Genomic DNA, 6,000 nt, shown 5'->3' on the forward strand with positions numbered 1-6,000 from the left:
TTATTTGTGTGGAGTGTAATTATACCCGCGGGTATCCGATACCCGCCCGATACCCGATGGATACGGGCACGGGTACAAAATCCTACCCGCGGGTATAGTCGCGGGCGGGTATGAGTAATACCCGCGGGTATTGTCGCGAGCGGATATTTACCATACCCGATCCGAACCCGACCCATTGCCATCCCTACCCCATATTGAGGACTTATTTGATCAGATGAGAGGTGCTAGAGTATTCTCGAAGATTGATCTCCGATCAGGTTACCATCAGATGATGATTAGACCATCGGATATTCCCAAGACGGCTTTCTCAACTCGATATGGATTATATGAGTTCACCGTTATGTCATTTGGATTAACTAATGCACCAGCTTATTTTATGAACTTGATGAATAAGGTGTTCATGATCTGGACAGATTCGTCGTGGTTTTCATCGACGACATTTTTATTTATTCCAAGAGTGATAGTGATCATGAGTAACATCTAAGATTGGTGCTACAGAAGCTACGAGATAATCAACTCTACACCAAGTATAGTAAATGCGAGTTCTAGATTGACGAGGTGTCATTTCTTGGTCGTATTATTTCTAATGGAGGAATATCAGTGGACCCTGCTAAGGTCAAGGAGATAATGGAGTGGAGGGTACCCACTACAGTTACTGAGATTCGGAGTTTCTTGGGACTAGCAGGATATTATCGGAGATTTATTGAAGGATTTTCTAAAATTGCTAAGCCTATGACCTCGCTTTTGGAGAAAGGAAGATAATTTAAGTGGAAAAAGAAGTGCCAAGACAACTTTGATCAATTGAAGAAGAGATTGATGTCGCCACCAGTGTTGGTTATGCCAGACTTACAGAAAGGATTTGATATTTATTGTGATGCATGTGGCCAAGGCTTGGGATGTGTGCTCATGCAAGAAGGACATGTGATTGCCTATGCTTCTCGTCAGTTATGGAAACATGAATTGAACTACCCCACCCATGACTTAGAATTGGCAGCCGTTGTGCATGCACTTAAGATTTGGAGACATTACATTATGGGAACCAAGTGCCAAATGTACACGGAGCATAAGAGTTTTGTCACACCCGGGCTTTAAGGAACAAAGCCGGGTGCATCTCATACATGCGCCAAAGAAGACAACACATATAATAACAGAGTGTATAGAGATAAATGTCACAATATAATCAGAGTACTTATTACATAGCGGAAGTCTTACAAAATAAGAGATAAATATCGCAGGATCTAAAATCTATCCTTGGCGCCAGAAAGCTGACTGGGAGACGCACCTAGATCAAGTCGAAAGCCTCAGAGTTAGGCGGCTCCTCTTTGACCACCTGTTCTTCTCCTATGGGGGGGGGGTGTGAGACAGCAAGAGTGAGCTCACATATGTTCATAGCTCAACAAGTCGTGGGGAATAATGTGGCATGAACTCACCAAAGGTGGGAGTTCATAAAGTGTAAGGCTGATCAATGAAATAAAGGCTGAAGCTGAGCATTGCTTTTATATGTTGGTCAAAATTTTATTAGCAGTTACTAAGTGTAAGTATATACCAAACCATAGTAATAATAAGTAAAAATAATAATAAAATAATCCCAGATGCAATGAAATGACAAATTGAGTTTAAGTTCCATAGATTAATCATGTGAGTGTCCGAGCCGCTCATGACCGTGAGCACGGCTAGTATACCAGTTTTACACTCTGCAGAGGTTGCGCATCTTTACCCACAAGTCGTGTTACCCATTTACCACGGAGTTGATCAGATCCCATACAGCTCTACCTAGGAAGCGAGGCAGGGTACCACTACGAGGCCTTTACAAAGTTCCACTAGCTTTAGAAAACCCGCTACAGTTTATAGGAAGCTCCAGTGCAGGAATCCCTCGCTTGACTGCCATCGCAGCAAAATCAACCCAAGGACCTCCCTACACTGACCACTCCCCTACTGCCCTTGCCCCTTTCGGGTAAGGTAGTCATCCACTAGCTTTCCTAGTTAATCAGCCAAGGGCGTCCCATTAAACCCTTGTGGTAGCACTGTTTTCCCGGGTGGTTCTCCATGTTCCCATTAACATAATGATCTTATCATGAACAATAAATAATAAACAGATAATAAAGAGTATAACAATAAGTGATGAATATCTTTATACCCAAAGCCACATAAAGCAATAGCATGTACTACCCAAAAATTTAGTAGTAAACCCAGTGGTGAAACAAGGTATAAAGATAGTCAAAATCTAGGGTAATCTATTGGGTCCCATCAAAATTAACCTATGCAGATCATTATGATTAATAAGAACATGACTGGGTAAAAAGAAGTGATCAAGGACACAACTTGCCTTCAACGAGCTCCTGCTCAGCAGTCTCTACCAGCTGAACCTCGAAATCCTCAGTAGCTTGCTCGTCTACTCGCATCAATACAATACATACATAGTATAGCAATAATTAACATTACACCAAGCATGTAAATAAATTACACAGTAATAATCTAGACATTAAAATAGAATCGTAGGAACTGGACTCATTAAATTTGGAGTCATATATTTTAAGTTATGGATTTTCCAAGGTTTTACGTATTTAAAACAAGATTAAGTACTAGATAAATTTTATTGTGTCTTTCATGCCAAAACAGAGGCACTAATGGATGAACAATAGTATTACAAAAATTTAGGAACTGGAATGGACCAATTTGGAGTTCATATGAATTTTCTACAAATTAAACAAGTTTCTGCATTTAAATATGTACTAAAAATCGATTTCTAAATTCATTTCTATGATTTTTCTAATTCTCTGGACTGGGCCTTCATTTCTAAGAAGTGCAGAGGCTACGGTGGAACAATTCCTAAGGCTCAGAGAGTCACTGGTGTGGACGGCGGGTTGATATATGTAAAAGGCAGGGTCTCATTTATAAAACGTACCCGCGAAGGGGTATCGTGATCACAGGGCCGTTGGATCTACATTATGTGGTTTAGATTAGATCCCGATGCGTATGAATCGGTAAGCTACGACTGCCGTCAGATCTAAAACCTGTGGCTCGGATTTCATTTGAGAAGGGGTATCGCGACCTTCTAATCCTGACCGCACACCCAGAATCAATGGTTACGATTTGTTCAAGCGGAGGGTTATTCGGTGATCTAATCTACACCGTCCGAATTGAATCAGACGGCACGGGAGCTGTCTTCTTCCCCCACGACACCCTCTCTCCTCCACTCCAATCGGTCTACACCAGGGCGGCGCCATTAGCCAGAAATTGAGCCCCTGATTCCTACACCCGACCTCCAAAATGAAAGCAGTAATACATGGATGATAACGGTACAACACGGTTGCAGGATTACTCACTTCGATTCAAACCACTCCGAGCCTCGCACAACGCGCGCGGCGGATCTGTGGCACCCACAGTGCGATGGCGAGCGATTCCCGAGAGCTTGACCGCCCTTGCGCCAACGCCAATAACCGTCCAGCCCCTCATGGTTCGCGCGCCCTCCAACTCGCTGCCCAAGCGAACAGAGACATGGGTGCCCCACCGACGTTGCAGGGGATGGCTTGGCCGGCCATGGCGCATGGTAGTTCCGTGGTCGCCAAAGCCCTCCGGTGCAATGACGCAGCACCTGCGAGTCATACCAGACTTCCAGAGCATACGCCGAGAGCGAGACGACGACAAGGTCGAGTTCCGCCGCCGCCATTTTCCCACATCGCGACCTCCCCACAGCTTCTCTCTCACCTTGGTTGCGCTGGCTTGGCGAAAGAAAGGGAGTCATGGCTGGTCGAGCTAACATCTCAGGGAAGGACCAACTTATAAATCCACCAGGGGACGACGTTCATGCGATTGGTTGAAGTAGGGCCGAATCTCCCGGAGTCTTCAGTCGTTTCTGTTAGCGCTTAATGTGGAGAAGAGATCTGGAGGGGAGAGCCGACCACGCGAGGAAGACGGAGACGACCCGACGGATGGGCCCCAACGCGGTCAGCGCGAGTGCGGCACCGCGACCACACGGCTTGGAGAGACTGCACGATGGGACCTGCCTGGCGGTGAAGGTGGCAAAGTTGGGCTGACGCTCAGGAATTTGGCCCGTGGCGTGGATGAAAAGGGGGAAGAAATGGGCCGAATTCGTGGAAGCCAGCCCAAACTAGGTTTTAGTCTTTTTTTTTCTTTTTATTTTCTTTTCTCTCTCTTTTCAAATTCAAGTTGTATTCAAATTTAATTCAAACTCTTGTGACCAATTATTACAATTTATACTTGCAACATTTAGAGATACTAATTCTGGAGGTATTTATTTACATATATTATTTATTTATTCATATCCTTTATCTCTTTCTCTTCTCCACATTTCTAGAATCCCCTCTTGGGTTTAAATTCTAATTTAGGTGTTGTCATTTTTATTTCTACATTATTGTCACTTTGTCACAAAAGAAAATGCACACACAATGAAACATCAGCATGATGCACAATTTAATGATTTTTATCAATCCTTTATTTATTTTATGAGATGTTCACATGCAACGATAATTAGAGATGGCACACATGTATTCAAAGGAATATGATCTTCTCCTTTTAGGTTTTTTTTACAAAGTGGGTACTACAAGTTTGAAGTATATATTCACTCAGAAGGATCTCAACCTTAGGCAACGCCGTTGGTTGGAGCTTATTAAGGATTATGATTTGGAGATTCACTATCACCCGGGCAAGGCAAATTTGGTTGTAGATGCCTTGAGTCGCAAGGAGCATGTTCATTCAGCTATTGTTGCCCAGCTACCTGATGAGATTGTTGAGGATTTCAGGAGACTTAACCTGGGGCTAGTTGCTCACACTGAAGGAGTTACTATTGATGTGGAACCTACTTTAGAGCAAGAAATCCGCAAAGGACAAACTGGTGATGCTAAGATACAAGAGATTAAGGATCGTATTACTGAGGGTCGAGGTCCGGAATTTATGGAAGATGAGCAAGGCACCGTATGGTTCAAGGACAGGATGTGTGTTCCTGATATTGAAAGCCTTCGAGAGACTATTTTAAAAGAGGCCCATGATTCGGATTATTCTATTCATCCTGGTAGTACCAAGATGTATCAGGATTTGAAGCGGAAATATTGGTGGTATGGATTGAAGAGAGATGTGGCTGCACATGTGGTTATGTGCGATGTATGTCAAAGAGTTAAGGCTGAACACCAGAGGCCAGCTGGACTATTGCACCCACTGAAGATACCCGAGTGGAAGTGGGAAGAGATTGGTATGGATTTTATTACTGGATTGCCTCGCACCCAGAAAGGATATGATGCTATATGGGTGATTGTGGATAGATTAACAAAAGTGGCTCACTTCATTCCTGTCAAGACTACTAATAAAGGTTCTCAGCTAGCAGAGTTATATATGGCTCGGATTGTGTGTTTACATGGAGTACCAAAGAAGATCGTGTCTGATCGAGGTTCACAGTTTACCTCAAGATTTTGGAGAAGCTTTCATGAGAACATGAATACCAAGTTGAATTTTAGTACAGCTTATCACCCTCAGACTGATGGACAGACTGAAAAGACTAATCAAGTATTGGAAGATATGTTGAGAGCATGTGCCCTTCAGCATGGAGGAAGTTGGGATAAGAGTCTACCTTATGCTGAGTTCTCATATAATTGAAAGGGAATTAGGCTTACACCTATTTCCTAATTGATTTTGGTGGTTGAATTGCCCAACACAAATAATTGGACTAACTAGTTTGCTCTAGTCTATAAGTTATACAGGTGCCAAAGGTTCACAAAAAGCCAATAAAAAGACCAAGAAAAGGGTTCAACAAAAAGAGCAAGGGATAACCGAAGTGTGCCCTGGTCTGGCGCACCGGACTGTCCGGTGTGCCACCGGACAGTGTCCGGTGCACCAGGGGACTTCAAGCTGAACTCAACACCTTCGGGAATTTCCAGAGGCGCTCCGCTATAATTCACCGGACTGTCCGGTGCACCACCGGACAGTGTTCGGTGCTCTAAGGAAGAGCGACTCTGAACTCACCAGCTTCGGGAATCCGCTCCGCTA

The sequence above is a fragment of the Zea mays genome, chromosome 8, assembly GCF_902167145.1.
Source record: "Zea mays cultivar B73 chromosome 8, Zm-B73-REFERENCE-NAM-5.0, whole genome shotgun sequence".
In the NCBI taxonomy this organism is placed as follows: Eukaryota; Viridiplantae; Streptophyta; class Magnoliopsida; order Poales; family Poaceae; genus Zea; species Zea mays.